The following is a 24,342-nucleotide window of genomic DNA, read 5'->3' on the forward strand; positions in this document are numbered from 1 at the left end:
TACATTCAATCATGTTGTAAAACACAATACAGATAAATGTTGATTGATTTAATTAAAGGCTAAAATAAAACATCACATTAATACCAAATAGAACATTATCAACATGAAATATTTTACAGCAGATGGTACCATAATTCCTGCACAATGTGCTCCAACTGAAGGTAGTGTGTATGTATTTTTTTTAATAAATCATGTCTTTATTGTAACATGAAAAAAAGAGTTGTTACAGCCAGAATACATCAATGTTTTATCACCAGTGTCTATATAAATGTCTATGTTTTAACAATATTGTTCGAAAATGCATGGACAATGTCAAGATTACAGTCTCTGAAATTAAAGAGTCGACACAATGCTACCTGGAGACTTTTTCATCAGTTATATTGAAGTATTACAAGTATAAAGTCAATTTTTGTACATATATCTTAGGTTTAAGCAGATGTAAAAATGAGGTTGTGTGTCAATAAATTAGCACGGCAAAAGAAACTCTTACTAGATGAACTCCACATATTTTTGAAGAAAGTTCATAATATGAATTCATGGTTGGTGAAAATGCAATAATTAGGAATAGTCATGTTTGAAAAGAACACATGCCAACTAAAAGTCTTTGATAACAATAATTATGGATGCCAAGTAAACTGGCAGAAGAAGCTACTAATGAGCTTGCCTTTCCAGCTGGATACTGAGAAAAGTCCGAGGTAAAATAGTTCCCTCAACCGACCAACTGTTGGCTGAATAATGAGTCCAGTCGCTGGTCCGGAATCAGTCCTTGTGATCATTTTGTCCAACGTAACTTACAATTACTGATACTTACAGCCACTGATTAGGAAATGTATTATCATTTAGATCACTGGAATCTTAGATGATCCATTAAGTTATGGCAAGCGTATCAGTCCCAACAATAATGTCGCTTTACTGAACATTTGTAATTGGAAATGCACCAATCAGTTGCTGGAGGTCGGAATAGTCTGATTTTAATCCAATCTGACCTGTGATCAGTAGGTCAAATACAGAAGAATCAGGGTTACTTTTTTCTTTCTTCTAAATAAAGAGTAAGAACACACACCATTTTCAGTCAATAAACACCTCATTCAACATCTATTGCGATGCACTTCTTGACTTTAAAGAAAATTAAACACATTGGGGACATATTGTGTCCCCAATGTGTACAAACATTGAGAGTCCCTCATTTTCTGTTAGATACAGAACTCCTACTACAAGTAAAGCACCTGAAGCACATTGCTTAAAATGACAAAATAAAACCTTTATCAGTCAAAATGTAAAACCTGACAGGTGAATCATTTTTATGATCTGGATCTCTTTTTAAGCATTTATTTGAGACCATCTGTTAAGTCCATGCACAGCAACAAATCTACAGAACAATAACTGAAAAACAAAAGAATAAATGTTTTAAAATCTTAGATTTCAACTGGAATGAAATTCTGCAGTGGGACCTTTAGAGAATGCCGCAAAAACAGAGGGAGGCAACATTTCTACACAGCATAGTGAGAAACTGACGGATGTAACGCAGAAATAAACTACTTTAAGGTGTAACAGCTAAATGTAGTTCAACAAACTACTAAGGCTGTACTTAGATTTCCATACGGCTGTAATAATCATTAAAACATTTTTATCCAGATGATGTAGGAGGCTGCTTAAAATCAGCTCAAACATTTGCTCCAGAAATAACTTGAAATTACACTTGAAATTACATAAAATCAGGGGGAAAAAACATTGGAAATAAACAAAAACCTAAGTAGTACTTTTTTTTTTTTCTTTTTTGCACAAACTGGACCGATTTTTAAAAATACTAAAAAGGTAAGCAATGACCTCAACTGCTAACCCCCCCCCCCCCCCAAAATTATTGCGACATCATAGTCCTTTCCTTAAGTTCCCTGGTTGACATCGAAAATGTGTCACCTCAGTGTCGTCCAGCTCCAGCACAGATCGACTGTTTTCTTTAGCTGGGCTCACAGGGTGATGTTACATTTCCACATTTACCTTGCAGGCTGAGGCGTTTTAGAAGCCCCTGATGTATACTAAGTGAGCAGGAAGCAGGAGTGGAGCATTCAGACCTGGAGAAAATGAGTCCTGGTATGACCTTACCGCTCAGAAAGCCCAGAGCCGTCTGGTAAATGTGCACCTGCTGTGACACATAAACATACAATAACAAGCATGCTTTCCTTCAAATGGACTCTAATGCACAGCTATGTACACAGTTTTCTCAAGCCCAGGCAGTAGCACTCTGTGGAAGCTACAAACAGAGGAAAAACTAACATTTGTGTTGTGGCAGCAGGTAGGCAGGTGGTTCACTCGAGGCTGAACCATCACACACAAAGCCCTAAATTGTCTGGTTTCTACTGTGCAGCCATTTCCTGCTGTCTGTCTACACCTTTTGTAGACACATTCCAGAGGGCCAGCAACAACTTCAAATACACCGCACTAACCTGGAGCGCCCTTAAATCTCAACTGCTCTGGAGATTTTTAGTGATGTGATACTGAAATGGTTTTCAGTAGAAAATATGATCCACAATATGCAGACATCTATAACACCATGGAAGAAAAAAAAAATAGAGAAAAACTTTCAGAGCATGGTCCATGACCGTCTTTTTTTTACACCATTTCCAATTTCTGCTTGTTAAATTTCCCAGCACGTAAATAAAAAACACAACGCTGATAAATAACTAGGGCAGTTTTATAAGCTAAAGAGGGTTGTAGCTACATGAATGACCAGTGAGCGTGTTTGATAATGTAGAGGCAATCAGTATTTAGACTTAAGAAATTATAAACTAACTTATAAATTAATTGAAATATATTGACAGATTACTCACCAGGACCAATAATCATTACTTAAAGCTGCAATGTCAAAGTGTCCACAAAATGTCTCCTGACATTTTTTTTTTTTTTTTATAAAAACAACTGTGCAAATGAATTTCAATCGGTAATTTAGCAAGACTAAATGTCTTTAGACTACATGATAATGTGGACATGGAGTTTGTCCACTCCCTCAGTTTTACAACAATAACTTTAATAGACACAAAAACACAACGCAAGTGTAATTGTTTTAACACCAGCGGTCAAACAGAAGTTCAAGAATTTGGCGTTCAATAATCTTATTTGCCAATTACAATAAAAGGTAGATATTTTTATTACATATTTTTTAATTCACTGAAAACTCACAAATTTAGCAGTAAATTTAATTTACATCATAAAAGTCCCCACAATCCTGTCTAAAACAATATCCTCAGCCCATTTCATTCAGTATTTAACTGATATTAAGAGCACAAATACAAACTAGTTAGTATGTTAGTCTCCCAAACATACTAAGAGAAATACAAACCGATCTGACTATTCGTCATCTTTACCATCGCCGTTTTTTGTGCAATCATTTCATGATACTAAGTTAATATCATGCTTCATCATGTTTTACTCACACACAGGTAAAACCACATTTCACTACAGAGTTATTTGCAAGGAGTAAATTCCAGCAGAACTGCCACAACATAGAAGGAATTATGCGTTTTTAAACTTTAAAACTACACATACTTAAGAAGAGGGGGAAATTGAGGAAAGAGCTCTCAATTCTTCCATGCACTCAGCAAACTTTAAGAAAAAAAAAAAGAGTGAGAAAACTCCTGTTGTTGATTAGCCACAGGTTAGCTGCCTTTGCCCCATCGCCTCGAGTGTTTGTTGTTGGAGCTGTTTTGCGGTTTTCACAGCTACAGAGCAGTCAGCGAGGAATGCTCGCCTCTGAAACCTGAGAGGCCTGGGGCTGTCTGAGCCACTGGGGCCCCGTGGGCTACCGTGACCCGTAATCAAACAAGGACACCAAAAACTGTTGGTGTCGGAGCATATTCAAACTTTTCTGTGCAAACCACTGCCAAGCATTTCTGGGAAAATGGAAGCTCCACTGCCTTTGTGAAGGTCTTCACACCACTTGAGTCCTTCCACACTGCATCAAGTTCTGCAAACTCCATTGTATTCAATTGGGATTTCATGTGATATACCAGCACATAATTATAAAGTGAAACAAAAATGAAATATGGTTTTCTTATATTAAAAAAAAATCTTAAAAGTCCATGAATACATGAATATGTTTTCATCTAAACCACTCAGTCTGAAGTCATTTACAACCCTAAACCAGATTTTTTTCTGGGTATGCATTTACCCCCCTGCCCCCATCCTGAAAACTTATGATGCTGTCAAAGAATGATTGATACTGAGATAAAATTGCACACAGGTGTTTGGTGGTTTAGATATATTTGGGGGTATTGGAGTAAAGGAATCAAACTGTAAACCTTTTTTTCTTCCTCTACACAATCATGCACTACTTTGTGGTGGTCATATACAATGCCAATAAAATTCAGATTCAGTCTTTCTGCTTATTGGAAAATCAGTGACTGTATTCAAATATGTTGAAGGTAAAGGCAACATATTTGTTGTTCTTGTGAAATAATTTGAAAGTCAGTGTGGGGAAACATGGTTATTTTTGCAGACGTGCAACAAAATCAGTTCGTAACAGGACCATAATAATGAGAACACCATAGCTCTCCAAGAATGTCATAGTTTGGCCTCTAAAGCCAAGTTAAAAAGAGAGTCTTAAAGAGTGAGCTTAAAAGCTTCCCTGATCTAAAATGGGCAGCTTTCTGATAACTAAGCTCCAAAGCAATGCATTCAAACATTGATCACAGAGAACGGGCCTTTTTTTGTCTCATTAGGCCAGTTTTAAATCCATCCAGCTTGAGGTTAATCCCAGCCACAGCTGAATTGTTTGCAGGAATGGCTCAACTTTAAAGAAAGTTCATCCTACGAGTTCCAAAACCAAAAACCAACATCTGTAGTTCACAAAACCTGGGTTGTGTTTGTTGTCAAGACAGCAACACATTAATTTATTTACCACTTCAGCTCATCTACACCATTTTGTTTGATGTAAGACTTTGAAACAGTGAAAACTGATGATACAGTCACCAGTTTAATTTGTCGAGGAAGAGAAAAAAACAAATAAAATCAGGGCAAGATGAAAATATAGTTTTCATGAACTTATTTGTGCTGCCAGATGAGAGTGTTATCTTTGTGCTTATTTCTAAGCTATAATTAGCACTGGTCGACATGTTCCAGTGCAGTCTGGGACACCTCTTCATGAAGGTGATAAATCATTAGCTAACGGCAACTTTTTATGCTATTACTTTGTATTCTTTTCTGTTGGCGTACATTAGTCATTATGTAAGACAGGTTTTAGCAATAAGGACAGGTTTTAAAAAGCTACAGGTTCAATACTGCTAAAATGTCCAAAAAGTTTTAAATTCTTTAATAGAATTCAACAATAAGTGGGAGTTTGTCAAGTTTGTCGTAAAATTGTAAAAAATGTCATATGAAGGACTTTTTTGCAGCATAAATTTGACTTTGGAAATTTTCTATAAAGTAATATTAAAATCTCGCCTGGTTCTCGTGAATTCAGTATCGTATGTTGACTTGTGAGTTTTATGTATGGTTACACTCCTCGTCAATAAGCATGGGCAAGTTACTGGTTTCAAGCTTTAAGGTTATTCAAAAGTTCCAAAACATTCATGTCATACCAGAGATGCCAGAGAAAGTATGAGTGAGAAAAAATTTCCCCAATAGTAGAGCATAGATAGATAAGCACAGGGCATCCTCCTCCTTAAACCTGTTTATGCAAACAATGAGTCGGCTGGCTGGGGGGGGGGAGCACAGTCGGCATGCTTATTTTCCATTTACAAGTCAGACAAATGCATCTGTTTGAAAAAAACCTCAGTCACAAAAAAGGCTGTCACGGTGTGGAAACGTAAGGAGCGTCTCTTTTCAAGTCAAACACGGTTTCAACATGACCGTTAGTAAGCTATGAGTGGTGTGTGTATTTAAGAAGCCACCTGCAGGCTGCAAACACGACTGTTGGGCTGGACTAATTCACCAGCTAGATATTTATAACTATATGAAACGGCAACATTTATATTATGCACAATGAGAATAATGAGAATAAATCTTATTCTGTATTTTTAGACGTTCGTATCAAAAGAACACTGTATAATCCAACTCTCTAACGGTAATTATTGCAATAGAAGGAATAATTCTACATTACACATTTTAGTTTTAAATCTTGTATAAATACTTTGGAAGAATTACATATTTACTTAAGGTTATACTATAAGAACATAACCTAATGCCATGGCTGACAGTAGTGCACTCACTACAATCTACAAGGAAATACATGACAATATTGGGGGGGGGGGAAGCAAAACAGAAGCAGAGATCAGGCAGATTTAAAGCTACACCTATTAACTCTTCAGTTGCCAGTCAGCAGGTTGTGCACACCACCCTCCTACACCAGCACACCCACACTAATCCTGTCTCCAGGGCTTCACTGGGTCAGGGTTCATGTATGAACCAAAAAGTATGACTTAGGTTTGGCTGAATTTACGTACAAACGTGTTAGTACTAGGCAAATGTGCAAACCTAATGTGTGAAAGCTCTTTCACTGCAAGAGATTGATGAGTAGTTGTTCTATAGATGTAGAGCCTCAAAAATTGGTTTGCACACAACAAAGATGAAAACCTGAAGCCCATGAGACAAACTGCTGCTTCCTTGCTGCTGCTGGTGCGCAGCCTGGTGTAGCCCCTCCTTTGCCCCCCTCCAAACCAACTCCTTGCTCATTGCACTACAAAGGCCTGGAAGCCAAGGGTGCAGTATTAGAGCTTCACTTCTGATGTGCATGTTTTTTTTCCCTCCTCCTTTTTCTTGTAGACCTTTGCCATGTCTTCTTTTCCAACCTCCTCTCCTGTCTCCATTTTCTTTTTCCTAAACACTACAAAGAAAAGTCAGGAAGCGGGCACTTGGGAGAGGAGAACTGAATGAAACTGTTTGTATTTGTAATGAAAATAATAATAAAAATAGAACAGTGTAGAAATAACTGCCTCCCCTTTGCAGTTTTTTTTTATGGTGAAGTTGCACTGAACTCCAGGAGAAAGATACATTTCTAGGGTTTATTTCACAACGATATCAAATGTAACTCGGTGCAATACTTCTGTACTTCTACCCAGTGAAAGTGATGTTTATCAGAAGTGTTGATATCAGCTCTTATTGATGTGATCACATGACAAATTTTGCGTCATCTTGTTGAGGCAGCAGGTCCCGGTGGAACGGTTTCGTACAGATGTGTTGTGTGATTGAGTTAGGCGCCATGTTTTATGCAGAAATACGCTCGGACAGCAGTGCTGATATTTTTGCTTCAATGATTCCACAATCTGGTGTTTTTATCTTCAGGCGACATTAAAAGTTTTGAGGAATGTTTATCAGATGCAGTGAGAAATTACATATTTTGTGCAATTATCAAATACTCGCAGATTGTGCAGTTGCTAAAAAGTCCTGGATGTGTCTAATAAATGTCTTTCCAAAAACCTGATACTAAAGCTCATCATATGCCACAAACAAGATCTTCATGGATTTCCAAAGTTTAGGTCCTAAGGATAGAACCAGATCTTAACAAGATTTAGACAGGACCATAAAAAAAACGACCAAATAAATGGAACCAAGTCAGCAGAGTTTCTATATTCACCCATAATGGCCAGAGAGGAACCAAACTGTAGCTAATTAAGCGTGTCTCAATCTCAACACTGTGAAGAAGGTTGGCTAATTAAATGACAAGCTGTCAGTGTCTACCAACTGCTTGCTGCTGCATTTAAGGGTGACGGGGGTCAATTTAATTTGAATCGACCCAACCGACCACCTGAGGCACCCTCAGCCCACCTACTGTGATGGTCTGGGTGCTGGTGGTGAGTGTGTGTGAGTGTGTATGTGTGGAGAATCTATTTTTGGATGTTTACTGGCTGTTTGGAAAATATGTCAAATCTTTACTGCACAAACTCATAAAAACATAAATCCTTATACTCATAGCAGCACACTAATGTGCAAAACTGTCCCTCATGCTCATCAAAGCTCTCTGGTGAGCCTCTGGTGGTGTCTCACCGAGGTCCCGCTCTTCACAAAACACCAAAGTCTCAGCCAAAAAGGACAAGAAAATGCTGGTTCTTCTGTACGAACGGAGGGCTTTTATTCTCTAATTTTTGTTCATCTTGGAACACTTTCAAATAATCTGATCTGGAAATAGAAAATGAAGCAATGTAAAATATTCACTACGTAGCATAGGCTTGATTTACTTCTCTTGTTGAATATGCTACAGTTCAATTGGATCTCTATTTAAAAATCTGACACAAATGTAGTTACATTTATTTAAAGCCGCGCAGCAATTATTTTGACTGCCACAATGCTAGTATAAATATGCAGATTATTACAGTTCCATTAAGATTAATCATCTCTTATTCTGACACACAAACAAGAAAAAATTAACCCCCAAATAAAATTAGAGGAAGTTTTTAATCTCGTTTTGCTATTCTAACTTTTATAGTTTAACAAGCTGTTATATTTCTTATCATCAGAGGAGAAGAAATCATAGAAACCTTCTTTCAGCCAGCTGGCAATGTGCAGCAGAACTCTAACCTCAATAAAACCAGAGGAAACTCCAGTTCCTTCAGCTGTTTTTCACATCTCATTAAAAGCATTTAGACTGTAGGAAGAGTCTGATGGAATGTTGTTTTTATTGAAAATCATAATTTTGAAAAAATTGTGATATTTGGAAATACTTCAGGCTGGTCTAAAATTTTATTCTGTCAAATAAAATACATCAAACAATAAAAGGTGCTCTCAAACACTAAAATGTGACTTGATTCTTCAATACAGTGAATAAAACAAAACTTGTTTTAACAGCTAGTATAAGTTGAACTGCCCTTCATCTCCATTTATATTTAACCCAGTCAGACATGTCAAATTATCTCACAGACACAAACGCACAATAACAGTTTCATCAAATTTTCCTTGTTACTGTTCAACTAGGTTTAGGGCTAGGGTTTGGGTAAAGTCAATTATTTACAGTGAATTCCTAAAGTTCAATGTCTTAAATGGTTTTAATGCTTCAGAGGCAGTAAAATTGTGACTTTTCACTACTGACTACAAAGTCTTATCAAGTCATAAGTAGAAAGTGACTTTGGACCTTCAGGGTATAACTGCTGTATGATCCTACTTTTCTTTCAGTGGCAGGTCCCATGTTCCTGAGCGTATCGTTAGCTATAAACAGACTATTGCTGAATGTAAAAAGAAGGACTAAGTTTTGGACTAGAGTATGTGCATAGCAACACTTGTGTCTTGCTGTTAAACATTTTAATGAAAATCTGATCTTCTTGTACAAGTTTGATCTCGTTTGAGTTGCCCTGTAGAGAAAACCAATAAAAGAACTGATTTTTTTTTTTTTTTTTTTTTTTTTTGAAAGCACTGGAATAGGCTGTTATTTTGATGGATCACCTAATGTTAAAAAATAATCTGCCATAAACATAAAGAGTAGAAAACATGAACATGTGCATTTAAATAAATAAGTATTGCCTCTAATCTACGACCACAGTGAGTACTTTGGGAGAAACTGGACTTTCTTTATCTTCCACCACCTCATTCAACCAGGGTCTCCTCCACTCCAGTGAAGTGGGAGGATGAAGCCTGTCAGCTGGTGGGGCTGTGGTTCTGAAACAAGACTCACTTTTGACACTGCACCATCAGGGTCCAGGGAGAGTCACCAGCACGTCTACCCCAACAGCCTCTGCAGCACCTCCCTATGCCTCCCCCAGGAGGCTCTCAGCCTGAGTTGTTTGCTCTCCCTCTCCACCAGACAGGATATAATGCTTTCCACATGTGAGGGTAAAAAAGGGGGGAGGACGGTGAGGTGGAGAGAGAAGAAGTGGGGAGGAGTTGCATGTGAAGAGAAGAAAAGCATGCACAACTGGAGGCTTAGAATGACTTTACCCACAACAGAATCACATTTTATTTAACTAAAATACATGATTGCCAAAGATGTGTAATCTGAATAGTTCAGCATCTTTTTCATGGCCTACAGTCACTACAAAGCCAACAACTAAAACTGTGTTGCCTTTACCAGTCTGTGAGGACCAGTCAAATCCTTGAAATGGAAAGTGGCACCTAAAGTCAACAAATAAAACCCTCAGTCTGAAAGTGGTTCCAAAAACACAGCAGACACCAACATCATCAGAACAAAAGAAAAAAAACAGGACAGAAACACTTTTAGAACAATTCAAAAATGATACTTGGACATTTCATTAAAAGGCCAAAAATAACAAATTGGATATCTGATGATCAATCAAAAGTGGTATGATAAAGCAGTCCAGGTGAAATCAACTCAATCCATTTTAATATGCATAGAATTAAACACATCACTTAAAGACTATCCAGCATGACAGTTGCTGCGTTTCCATCACAAATGTGTGCAAAACTTTGTCAATATTCCACTAATGTCAGAAATGTCAGGAGGATATACAGATGTACAAAAAGTCAAGAATGATACCCTGGATGACTCCAAGAGACGGTAAAGTTATTTTCTTCTGAGGAAAGAACAGAATATAACCTTGACACCATACACTTAAAAAGCAAGTTCTGTTGCTGATAAACCCATACAGTGCCAAGAACACTTTATACATGAAGCTCTGGGGGTTAATTAATTATGATGGACATATCTACCAGAGTGATTGAAATCCCTTTGTGCCTCATAAAAACACTTTTAATGAGCACCATCTCAAAAGTTTAATATTACACTAACTGGCAGAGGCTCACAAGTTAGAGTGGATTTTAATGTGGTTGATGGTTAAATTCCACGGCCTAAATAAAAAGCCCTTTGACAGAACGCTGAACCACAAATTGCCACTGATGGCAGGCAAGCACCTTGCAAAAAAGCCCTGTGTGTTCTTGTGTGTTTTACTGAGCAAGTTAGCAATGCGTCCTGTTTGTCATAGAAGTACAAAATCTGGTCTGAAGGTGCTACAGAAGAACAGACAAATTAAAATTCACGAGCCTTAATTGCAGAACAAAAGATTGAAGCATGAGAAGGAGCGATCTGCAGACCAATACTAAAGCCACATGACAGGACAAAAAGCATAAACAGGACCGTAAAGTAAATGTATTTGTTCTCAACAAATACATTTACTTGTTATGTTTTGTATTTTGTGTGCAAACGGTACTCTGCATGTGGAAATGTCAAATATACAAATGGACCTCCAACAACCAGTGATTTATTTTGCACCAAGTCATCTCAGGCTTTTCAACACAATCTCCACAGGGATGTAGCAATAACACCAACAGAAAAATGGAATGACACTTTATTTTCCAAATTTTTCTTGAGAGCAAATGTCAAGTGCATGTGGTTAGGAGCATTGGGCACAAGCCATTACCTTATGCTTGTCACCACATAATACCTTCACTTTGAAGTCAAGGTAATGCAATCGTTAAATAACATGGCCTCGGGCCACAGCAACCACACATTAATCGCGTCAGACTAATTGCATGTAATAAAACTTTATGAAAGCAAATTTTAATACAGTGACGCAACTCGGAACAAACATTAAATATGTTCAAAATCCATGGCCGTATAAGTTAATAAAGCTTCTCAGAAATGTGTTGCAGACCTTTTTAGGCTTCCAATGGAATATCTGACATTTGTCTTTCTTGATTTTAGCCTGGAAGCAACAGCGTGCACACACCTTGCATCTGTAGCAGCGCCAGTTCTGTGGTGCATTATGGGAGTAACAACTCGCTGTTAAAGTGGAGCCTGAGTGAAAAGATTTGAAGGAGCGATCAAAGCTGCATACCAAGGCACTTCCATTAAGGTGATAAAAATCAGGCAGTAAAGGGGGAGGAAAACAAAACCTCACACACAGCAGTCAACTTATTCCAACAACACATAGTAATGAGAAAATCCTGCCTTTCTTTGGAAACCATGAAATGTTCTCTCAATCAAAAGGCTCATCAACTGTTGCTTTGGCGCGCAAACAACAAACAGTGTATACGTAGAGTTACAAGGTCGAAAGACATCATTTACCTGCACAGTCTTAAGATTAACACAGACTTCAGCGATCAATTATATTGAATTAGTCTGTGGTCAGTCTGAACCTTTTGACCTATGCTGCCTGTCGACTCAGTGACGTTGGGTAAAGAGCCTCTGAAGATAAATTTTCAGGTTCTGTCACAGATTCCTAATTGAATTCATCTCTGGACTTTGACTGGGCCATTCAAACTGAGGACATATGATGACTTCACTTGCAGAAATTGTGGATGAAATCACTGAAGTTGGCAATAAAAATGGATATCAATGTATAATGTTGAATATTGTAGACTTTGTGTGGTGGAAGGAATCAAGAATGGATGGACCAAGTAATGGTGGAGTTTAATGCTTTTAGAAAAAGTCAAAATATAACAAAGAAAAATACTTAATTTGGAAAAAGAAATTAAAATAAATGTTAACCAGCACCGATTTTAACATCAATCTACTTTGACCTAAATTATTCCACTGCATGCTATGGCTGTATGTTTCGGATCACTGTAGAGCATTGGCTACATGGCACTCATCTAAAATGTCTCACAAGCAGTTAATAAGCTAAACAGAAACATCTGTTACAACTAAATGTTAACTAACTTAGCATTAGCCACAGGAAGAGCTAGTGAAGGCAGCTGTTTGAGGGAGAGGAATTAACTCTTGTTTTCTCTTCCTCAGTACATAAAAACTAAAAGCCGTTTGTTGCATTTCAATACAATCAGGAATTGCAAAGTCTGTTTCAGTAAAAGACGATGTTACTGCTGCTGTAGTTTTCAGAAAAAGTCCAAGACATCCTGGATCGAAACCGGGAAAAATGTAATTGAGACCATTGCAACACCAAGACTTGGTGTTACAATGGTCAACATCATTGCAACACCAATGTTCTTGAGAACGGTTGTTCTCAAGAACATGAACATTTTGATGGCCACAACATTACCTGTGCTTCATAACATCTGTTTTAGCAGGACTTCATATATCAAATGAAGACCAACAAGTGTGTGACAGAACAATCACTGATAGGCTGTAAGCACTGTCCAGAGGAAAAATAAAAGATACAAACAAATAGGAACCAATAAAACTGCGGATATATAGTTCCTGTTTAAAAAGTGTCTCTCTAAGCAAAAAGAAAGTTATACAGTCTTAGATGGTTCATGCAGATGGTCTGGTTTATGCAAACCATCTGTTTCCCGCAGTAAAATTCAAGTTATTTTCAAGCATTTTCAATGCAAGTTTTCAAACTTTTTCAGCACCACACTTTGGAGACCAAAATGATACAAATGAACTCTAAAGACACTTTCAATTCACTTTCATATGACAATTTATAACTGTAATTATATTTTGTGATAGTATGCTACATGCTAAGTAGAGACAAAGAATTAAAACAAAGTTATGTTTTGAAATGTCTCTCACACACTGGATTATCACACCTGGAAGGGCTTTCAGATGTGGATCTTGAACCTTTTACTATAGAGATGAACAAATAAATCGTCAACGCTCTCAGCACAAGGAGACAAAAATAGCAGTGTATATTCTGAGAGAAATGCTGCTAAGTAACCAGTGAGCAGGGAGCTCATAAAAATGCTGCCTGGATCCAATCAAACTGAAAGATGGTTCTTGTTTTAGGCTGATTAACCATTGGAACGGCAAAATGCAGGCGAGCGTTAGGGGACAGCACGTGAAAAAAGCAGAATGTTTAGATTGTAGGGAGATAAGAAGCATAAAAGTAGGAGACCAGGAAGAAAGAAAAAAATCCTGGGGTGGTCTCCTCAGGTTTCTGAGCAAGATATGAGCTCATGTCTGGCGTGTTATAAAGGTCTCTATGCAGACAGGGGGCTTTGTTCGAATACATGTACTCTCAGGGAAGTTCCACTCACTGATCATTGGAGACCAAGAAGAGGATTAAGAGTCATATAATAGAGGTTTTACCTTTGAAAAGCTCAACTTCAGCAACCTTGACTTGATAATCTTTGTTGGCCTGTTTTTACTTGACCGAAAGAAAAACTGTCTAATGAAAGAACATACATTACCTCAAATGTATTCACAAGGCCATGTAAATATTGTGGTCGTTGCTAAGGTTTGAATGTTAGAGGTATGACGCTACGGTTGAAGAAACTTCACCTTATGCAATCTAGCACTAAAAAAATGGCATTGGGTTCAAAAAATTACGCCAAGATACACAAACTCAATTTTCAGTTTATTTAGTCACTCTTATAGTCAATATACAGTCATTACCAAATGCTTATAAAATTGTCGTGTTTCAATTTTGTAGCAGCGCATTACATTGCAAGATTGTGCGAAGGCAAACAAAATCACTAGAAAACAAAAAATGTGTTAAAAAAAGGATATTTTAACTCACAAGCCACTTTTATCTGTATTTTTAATAGAAATAATAATCATAAGAACAAGAAAAGCTGGGAAATACTCTAAAACCAATAAACTACATAAAAGAGGAAAAGATGATACAGTCAAAGTTACTTCAGGGCATTCAAGAGAATATAGAACATGTCAAATGGTTTCCTCCTGAGAAGTGTACAACGAAACTGTGTTGCCATTATATGAGAGCGCAACTCCACCAAACAGAGAGAAAAACTTTTAAACCAAGACCTTGAGACAAAACGTGTTCTGATAGCAAAGTCAAATTCAAATACGTTTTAGGCATTTTCGTGCATTCAGCAGTCATGGTTGTTTGGGATAGATTGTTGTATTTAGTTGGTTGCAGTTTGTAACTTAATTCAGCTTTCAGTACATCTTAAATTTTTAAAGCTGCAATGCCAGAACATTTTTCAATTTATCACTCCTGGTAAGAAATGATGCAACATAGGGAACAATATGCTTTAGAGTAAGAAAGCATTAGTCTTTATGACATGAGCTCATTAACAAGAGACATTATTTGTGTTAGCTGGGAGCTGAGCAAGGAGGGAAAACATCAAGCAACAGTTGACTGTTTTGCAAATAAATACACCAATATGTCTATAAAGATAGAAGGAGTAACAGATTTAAACTTTACACATTAAACAGCCTTTTAATGCCACTTTCCCAGCAGACCAGCCTACATCTGCACTATGCTAGAAACTCTTTCAAGCAAATTCAAATATTCTAAGAGGACTGGATACCAAACTAAATACACAAAATGCATTTGGATGGGCATAAATAGAAAAAAATATATAATTTTCTCTAGTTTCAGAAAGCAAAATCTGCCTGAAACAAGACCAATGCAAACACGAGGAAGAAAGGACAGTTTGGGAGCTATAAAAAAAAATAACGATTATGGATAAAATAGGAGGAGGGAAAAAATAACCAATCAGTTTGAAAAGATCAAAGAGAGTTGCTGTTTGGGATTGAGATCAAAGTACGAGAAGGAAAAAGGTGGAGGAGAAAAAAAATGCAAATAAAGGACAGGAAATGCACACCTGTTGGGTTTTGGATCATGCAGGGTCAATATTCCCATCAACTAACACACACAACTTTTGCTGGAAATGTAATCTATTCATTGTATAAAAAAGACAAAAAAATTCTAAACACAGATATTCTATCAGAATAAGAGCAATTTATCTAATTTGCATCAATTTGCTATGCTAAGTGCTACCAGAATTTGCACATAAATTTATATTTTTTCCTCACAAAAATTAAAACAGATGTCATGGTTGGGGGTATTTCAGCAAGACACACTACACACAGAGTGGTTGACAGCGCCTCTGCACCAGCATGTCAACTATGTAAGGGGTGTATGGGGTTGGGGTTGTCCGCTGAATATGCATCAAGTGTTTTTTTTGTTGTTTTTTTCCAGGGCTGTCTAAACATTGGAAAGCTCTCTCCCATTCAGATTCACGATTCAATTGCTGCCGGGTGCAGAATTCCGAGTACGAACAGAGGAAAGGAGTTCCCCAAGGACATTCACAAGTTCCTGGTATGTAAATAGCAAAAGGCTTCGCTGTCGTAAATGTGACGAGTAGGGGAGCACAATGCTTCGCTCACGACATATGCAGGAGACATATGACTGAATCTCTCAAAGAAGAATCTCCCATTTGGCATTTCAGCTGCAGCAGTGCGTCAATCAAACTGCATGGTTCTGCATTTCTTAAATATCAAAAAAGAAATCTGAATATTATGGAGACATGTAGTCATGTGGAAAATTAGGACATCCTACACCGGCCTGTGCATTTTCCTAAAATGTTAGCACATATGGATATATAATACAGGGCCATATGAGTCATTCAGAAAGAAGGCTGTAGCAACCATTGAGTCTGGTGAGGTACTGAAAAAAAAAATCTGTAATCAACTTTTCTGCTCTCCAGAAATAGTATCCAAGTGGAGGGCATTCAAAAATACTTCCGACATGCTTAGTTCTGGATGTCTAAGTAAGTTCACCCTGGAAGATGGCTACAAGATGTTAAAAGAAGTCTTGACAAGTCCTAAAATGGCATAAGTGGACGTACAGCAAGCTCTTGTGACTGTTGATATGAAAATGCGTGCATGCCAGGACAATCAAGCAACTCACAGTTCATAATATAAGAGATTCAAAAATAAGTAGCAACAAAAGAAAAATCAAATCTCACAAGTTACTGTTTAAGTTCTGCATCAGATAAACCACTTAAGTTCTACTGCCCTGGAGAACTTAAGTGGTATTTTAAAGAACAGGTATTATTTTTAGTAAAAAGAACCAAACAAGAACCCCCCAAATACAATGACAACTAAACGTTGAAGACCTGGGCTTGTCTTTTTCAAACCAGCAAGTTACAGTATGCTCTTTCCCTCTTATCATTTTTGCTCAGTTAGATTTTGTTCTTGTTTTTCCTTCACACACAAATTATTTTCCCGTAGCTGTGTAAGCAAAAGCAATCAACACCAGGGTAAAAAATAGAAAGTACAAAATTCTTTGGGTGAGGCAACACATTTACTTTTGACAGATCTTGCTAAAACTCTGCATTTCTAAATTTTAACATTTCTGAAATTAAAAAAAAAAAAAAAGTTCCAGCAAATGTTCAAAAAGGGATGCAAGATTTCCAGTAACACTGCCAAGAGATGCCAGAAGCCAAGTCCAGCTGAATGACCCGCCAACTTCTGGGCTTGAAAGACTGAGAAAAATTGGCATGAAACCAACCAGCCAATGCTGGTGCCAAAGCTAATCATCTGGGGAAAGAAACTTTCAGACATACAGACTACGAATGATGATAAAAGACACGAAACTGGGCTGCTAACTTAGAAACCTTGCAAATAGGAAGTCAGAACTAATTTCTTAAATTACTTACAATTAGGGATTTGGAGATGTAATGTACTTTAATGTGTAATTTATCCAATATAGGAATCAATTTTAGAGTTTGTTTTACTGGATGAAGACAGTGCAAGCGAGTTTGTAAGTCAAGCAGCATTCTTATTTTTATCCCCCGTCAATCTTATAAACCAGCTATCTGTGAATGAACATTCAAGAACAGTCTCTAAGTAAGCACCCAAATAATAATTAGATGAATTACTTTAAAAAGTAGTGCTAGTGCCCTACTGTAGGGACCACCTCAAGCATTTAACATGCATAGGTGAGTGAATCTTCATCAGTGCAGAGCATGAGATTGAATAACCCTACAATTCACTCATCATTAAGACATTTTAAGGGAAACTGTGTATATTCCACAGCAGCCTATGTGTGGTAGCTATGGCATCTCTACACTCTTGACACTTGTCCAAAATATCCACGGCAACCTAGCTTAGCCAGGCATCAAAGTGTGTATAATAACGTTTTACATATACTTAAAAGTAATATATTATTTCACTGAAACTTGCAGAAATGTAAAAGTGAGATGAGTATTAGTCAAAGAAGACATTATCTTATATAAATTTGATAAGAAAAATCTAAGAAAAATCTTAGGATTTTTCTCTAAAATAAGCCATTTTTATGCACCATTTTCACACTAACTGTAAAAACAAAATTATAATTACAGTGTAAACATCAATTTTAAGAACTACAATCAGAATGGTTCTTTTCTCTTGCTTATTTTCCTTTACATATAGGTCATCTACATTATATGAGCAATACTTCTGGTCGAGAGAAATCTCAGCAATAGCTAATCCAAGCAGGAGCTGCTCTGTATGCTGAAATTTGAGTCTGTTTACGTCAAGTGTTTTGGTGTATTTGTAAAACAATAGAGTAAGAGTGTGACTTCACCCCTTTGCAGAATTTTGAACACTCAGCATCGTCTTATGTTTTATCTCAAACTCAAAGTCCCGACTGCTCCTCTCTGCTTCCTAATTAGCAAGCTGCATCTCCCACCCCGACTTTGCCATTTTCCTCCAGCAAAATACAAACACTGCACATCTTTTCATCTTCAGAACAGCCTCGTCTTACTGAGGCTCAGGCAGAGACGGCAAAGTTCAACTGATCAGCACAGGTCACCTACTGATTCATCTTCAAAGGTAGAGAAAGGAGGAAAAAAAACAACAGCAAACACGAAACAGCAGAGGACACGATTCCACATACCACCACCCAAAGACAACACCACCAGGAGGCAGGAGATGATCAGGATGGTGTGGAAGACAGACCAAAGCATAACTAGGGCCAGTGAAGAAGACTGTTGATGAGGGTTTAAGAAAATAAAACCTCTAGATTTATTTTACAGAAGCTGGCAGCTCCACTTTGCCTGAAAACAACAGCTGAACACTTTAGTAGCAGCTTCTTGGTGACGTCACGACATCCAGCATAGTTACAAAATTGCAGGCCTATCATCTCACAAATTTTGCTGGGTGATAACTTGTCCCAATGTTGTTTTGAGATAATTTTCTAATAATATAATGGTAATGGCATAATTATGCATCAACATTGTCAAAGATTAATAACCTTTAAATTCTAATGAATATTGAACATTGGAAGACATTTTAAATATCCAAAGTATATCAAATATATAAACAGAAATATATAAACAGAAACAACAAAGTTGTTCTTTAATAAAAGGCTAGTTGAGATCAAAGCACCAAACTAAAGACTTCTGTCATTCAATTTTTGGTAGAAAGAGAGAAAAGAGGAAAACAATAAATCATGCAAATGGAAATTGAGCTTGTTTTAATTAATCACATATTTAATTGATTTATTGCTTATTGTGACTGCCCTCACTAACAGCAAGCATATTTGTTCCATTTTGTATTTTTCGAAATATATTTTAGGATGTCTATTTATTGTAAATAAATGAGAATCTTGATTTTTATTAAAAAAAAAAATGGCACACTCAAGGTGCACAATACTGCATATTGGGGGATATTTTGTGTTTGAACTATTAAACTAGGCAGTAGAAAGTGTTTTTAGAGGGAATCTCAAGTATTTAGGGAACGTAGCTGTCATTGTGTTCCCTTATCCAGCATAAACCAGTGCTCCATTGTAACCCCAATATTTGCTTAAAAGTCCTTTAGAAAGTTGCAAAGAAACCACACACTTCCAGTACCCAACTAAACAAACGAAACCATCACAGCTCAAGCCCAACATGAACTAGGAGATGTTGGACCCCCACCTTGATTCAGAATGAAGCAGCTATGTAACATAACCCAGGCTTTTATGTATAATTTTGAATTTGTGTTGATGGGGAATCTGAACTTTCAATGCACTGCACAAACTTCTGACTGGCACCGTTTCTGCCCTACATCGTAAAGTTGAACTTCAGTTCAACAATTTATTCACACTGCAGGAGTGGTTGTCAACATGCAGCAGCAGCACTGAATTTTTCTGACACTGTTAAACAATTCAATGAGCTACCAGTCAGAGAAAAGAGTTTGAACACTTTGTAAAAGTCTGGTTTATATTTTTCATGATGCTAAATTTCTATGTGGCCGCAGACTTATAAATGGCTGCGCAGAAAGAAGTTAAATCAACTGATCTGACCTCCATGACTCTGTGACCCTGAACTTTCAGTAGTGTTTTAGCTCCTCAGGAACTGACAAAAGACTGCACTGACTGTTTTTTATACATGAGTCTCAGACTCCACAATATGACAGCCTGCTATGCAGAGACTGGATCGGCTGCACAAAATCTCTTTGAATCTTCTCCCTCTCCCAACCCATTCACCTAATTTAGCATTTTTTCCCTCCTGTTCTCTGAACTGCTTTCTGCCTAAGGGAACAACCCTGAAGGCTGCTGTTGCATATGCAAGGTCACATCTTTACCCGAGAATATGCACCTACTCTCTCACAAAAAACCAGGGGGGTATAAACTATGGATGAATCTTTGAACCTCAGAAAGGAACTTCCAGAAACCTCAAAGGTGTCTGTATACAACTTAGAACTGAAAATGTGAAAAAGACCAGGCGTAGGCAGGAAGAGAAAAATGGGGTTAAAAAACTGCGAGGAAAAGAAGTCCAATGTGCTTCTACACCGTAGGAGTTCCAACTCTCTCCTCATCGAGAATGCAAAGTCTCTTCTGCAGCAGTGTGTGTGTGTGTGTGTGTGTGTGTGTGTGTGTGTGTGTGTGTGTGTGTGTGTGTGTGTGTGTGTGTGTGTGTGTGAGGGGGATGGGAGAGCAACAAATTCAACTTGTCTGGGGGAGGGAGCTGGTCTCTAAATTCTGCTGCTTGTCCCCCCAAATGCGTATTGTACCACCAGACCCCCACTCCTTTCAGCTCCTTCATTTTCAATATGGGCCCACATGGCCAAAAGATGGCCTTCGGTTTTATCGTTTCTGCTGCAACACAACCAGCAGGGCCTGCAGGAGTCTGACAGAACACACCAAAAACTAGAAAACTAGAAATAGAGGTGAGAGGTGCATCAGAAAAAAGAAAACTCACTTAAAAAACAGTGAGTTAGCTCATAAAAAACAGACAATTGGTTCCATAAAAATGAAATCAAAAGGCTCCATATCTGGAACAAGTGTGTATAATTAAGTGTAGTTTAAAACAGCTGCTTTCAGGGTTTTTCCAAATTTTCCACGACAAACATCATACATTTGCAAAATCTTATTTTTTAGTGTTATTTTATACTTGCATTTTAAGGTAGTTCTATGATGGACTGTCGACCTGTCCAGGGTGTACCCCACCTCTCGCCCTAAATGTGTCCCTGGAGATAGGCACCAGCACCCCTCCCAACCCCTCTAGGCACAAGGGTGTAAGAAAACGGAGGGATGGATGGATTTTAAGGTAGTTTTATCTTGCCTTTAAATGTAGAATCTTCAAGAACTTCAAAGAAAATGTATGTATGCATGTATGGATGGATGGATGGAAAAAAAACAGGTCAATCGATGGATGTAGAACTAGACATATCGATGGATAGAAAAAGGAAAAATTAATTCACACTGGATGGATACAACTTTTAGGGATGAGATGTTAGTTTCCATACTTAAACAGGCCTGGAAAACACCCATTCCATAGTTTTTAAAACTGTAGGAACTCTGTTCTTCAGAACCATACATTTATAAACATAAGTAAACAACGACTCAACTTTTTATACAAATCACAGACGAAATGTTAACAAAAATCAAGGCTTTGTTGGCCCTAAATGCTGCAGAAGCATTAAACAAAATATCATATTTCTTAAGTAACCTCCCTCTGAGAAAAGTCACTGGTTTTTAGTTCTTGTGGTGGAAAATCCAAACCTGTTAGGGTCTAAATTCCTCACACAAGGAAATCGTCACGGCAGCCATTTTCAGTTTGACGGAAAGGAAAACATTCATGTCAGTCAAGGAAAAGCCAGACATCTGGTTTGATTAAAGTTGCTTTGGAGACTTCTGCACTGAAATGGCTCCTGTGCTGATTTGGTAATCGGATCTCAACTTGAAATCAGTTCCGTTTTTACTACACCTAGCTATCGACAAAAAATGATTGCAACTTTCTGCTTACTCAAAAATCTACCTCCATCAGGAATTGAAGGTGAGCTGCACTGTGACCAATCAGAACAGCAGCAGCAAAAGTATGGCAAACATTTTAAAAAACAAGAACTGTAAGTAAAATAGGGCATCTTTATAACAGAATGCAGAACATGGATACTCCTATCAGATCATCTTGTTTGATAACGAATTGAAGTCAAAACCTCAACTGAAAACAAAGCTTGGATTGCATTTATGATTATCAAACAAGTTTCTGATAGCTGAAAGTGGCATTTTGATGCATATCAGGAAAAAGTAATCAAGAAAGTGTACTTTACAGATAGGGAACGTTGTTTTTGTCAATTCAACCGCACTGTGATTTTATCCTAAAAAATATTCAGACGAGACAGGCGTTCTGCGTTTCAGGGAAGATCAGTTTGAGATATGAGGAAAAGAGATAAAGGGCATAAAAAACAACATAAGCAGACAGAAAAATGTGAGAGATGGCAGGGGCTGCAAAAACACTTCAAAACCACTTTCAGTCAAGGCCAAACACAGAGGGGGCCCCTGTTTCTGCTGAGAAATGTGGGAAAAGGATCAAAAAGTGGTCGCATAAATGATCTGGCCACGTCAGGACAGAGATTTAAACCACAACAGCTGGTGCACATAGGGAGGAACATCAGTTTTGTGTTCCATTTTAACCGCAGTTCAGCAGAAACTAAACAGAGTGCAATGAGCTGTACGTATACCGACACACAATTATGATTGATAGAAATGTACTTTGTATCAAATGAATGCGTGGTTTCTGCAAAAATATTAATCACTTTAGGACTTGTGAAAATATTTTACATACTTATGATTTAAATACAAGACTCCTGACAAATAATTTCATGTATTTGGTGTACTTACGATGAGATGTTATGTCCAACTTCTTTCTTATTGAATCACAAACACTGGCCTTAACTGAGGCAAGGGAGTCCTGCGGTGCTTTAGATGTTCCTCTGGGTCCTATAGTGACCTGGATAAGTTCTTAAAACTGTCATTGTCCTTCAAACTTTTACACACCACTGCACTTGTGTTAGAAGGTATATTGTTCTTGCTACTCAAAAACTTAAGAAGGTGGAATGTCTGTGTGTCTAATCTATGTTGTCCTAGAAAGGTCCATAAAATTCAAAAGTCCCAACAAGTCACAACACAACAGCAAAGACATAAGGGATGCTAAAGCTAAAGTTCTGCTATAAGAAACAAAGCTAAAAAGGTTGTAAAAACCTGACTGCATTATCATCCACTTTAGCCAGTGTCCGCATTAGCATAACGCCCATTTAGCATAACTTCTATTTTAGCAAGACGTTCCTTTAGCATAACATCCGGTTTGGCATAACTCCCATTATGGCTTTTGTTGTTGTGTTATGCCTTTTTGCAGTCGTCTTGTGGCCTTTTTGTGATTTGTTGACCCTTCGGGACCAAAGACCGTCCATTTCATGGCAGTTTCACAGAAGGATTTTGTTCAACTTTCCTATATGTGGATAAGACAACATCTTCAAACAGCCCAACTTTTTAAGAAATTGAGTCTTTTTGTTCTGTTCTCATAACTTTTACTAAAGAGGTAGATGCATCAGAACCGATTCATTTAACTCAGGTTTGTTTACAAGACGAGACCTTTAAAGGATTACTATTGCAACAACACATTATCAGTAGGGTAAAACTAACCTGTGTCACGACAGTCTAATCCCAGCTCACATTCCATATTAGTGGCTGAACAATCCAACACTTGGTGAATTCTGCTTCACAATGATAGGAAGAGCCAACATCGAAGGATCAAAAAGCGACATTGCTATGAATGCTTGGCCACCCAGTTATCCCCATGGTAATCTCTACAAAGGAGATTTTATAGGTTTTCAAAGATTACAGATTTCCCAGTGGGACTCAAGGGGGAAAAAATCCTTAATTTACACCAACTATAACCGAGCACCTTAAAAGTCAAACACACACTGTGAGTAATATTTAAATTTTAGTTAGAAAAAAAACAACAACACTGAAGCTTGGAGATATTCTTTTATTAGCTGCAACGGGGGAATTAAAATCTATGGCTCTACCTAAAAACAAGGAAGTTTAAAAAAAGAAAAGTACTCCAAACAATAATAGTTATGAAAGAGAACACAGGCGCAGAGATTTCAGCAAATCCTCTGAGGGCTTATAAATCACTGAGACTCATCACGATTTATGGGAGGTGTAAGACGATTTCTGCTCTCGCACTGCAGTTCAAGGATGACTAATGGGAAGCACCTGAAGCTCCGTAAACCTGAAGACACGTGAAAGCAGGTGAGACGAAAACCCAAACACCAGACAGCATTATTTATTTTTTTTGTATAAAACATCATGTACAGTTCCTTGACTTATTCAAGGTTTTTGTTATCTAAAGGTTGTGGCCAGAAATGCATAAAGCACAAAAATTAGCCGTAAGTCTAAAAAGAAAATGGAATAGAAAGAAATAATGCTCCCAGATGAAGCAATGAGTCTGTGAATGTAAAAGTAACCTTGATAGAGCTCAGAGTCATGCAGGCAGAGCAGCAAGACGTAAGAAAGCTTTGAAGCTTTTACTGCAGAGAGCATAGCAGGAATTCTGATGCCCTGCTAT

The 24,342-nt window shown here is 37.6% G+C and overlaps 1 protein-coding gene across 1 annotated transcript in view; it reads right to left on the reverse strand.

Annotated features, from left to right (window-relative positions):
* The window catches only part of cachd1 (cache domain containing 1), an 83,804-nt gene that overhangs the window by 53,677 nt on the left and 5,785 nt on the right, over nt 1-24,342 (reverse strand). The window lies entirely within an intron of this gene.

This window comes from Poecilia mexicana, unplaced genomic scaffold, assembly GCF_051168715.1.
Source record: "Poecilia mexicana isolate PSO_F unplaced genomic scaffold, ASM5116871v1 scaffold_4, whole genome shotgun sequence".
In the NCBI taxonomy this organism is placed as follows: domain Eukaryota; kingdom Metazoa; phylum Chordata; class Actinopteri; order Cyprinodontiformes; family Poeciliidae; genus Poecilia; species Poecilia mexicana.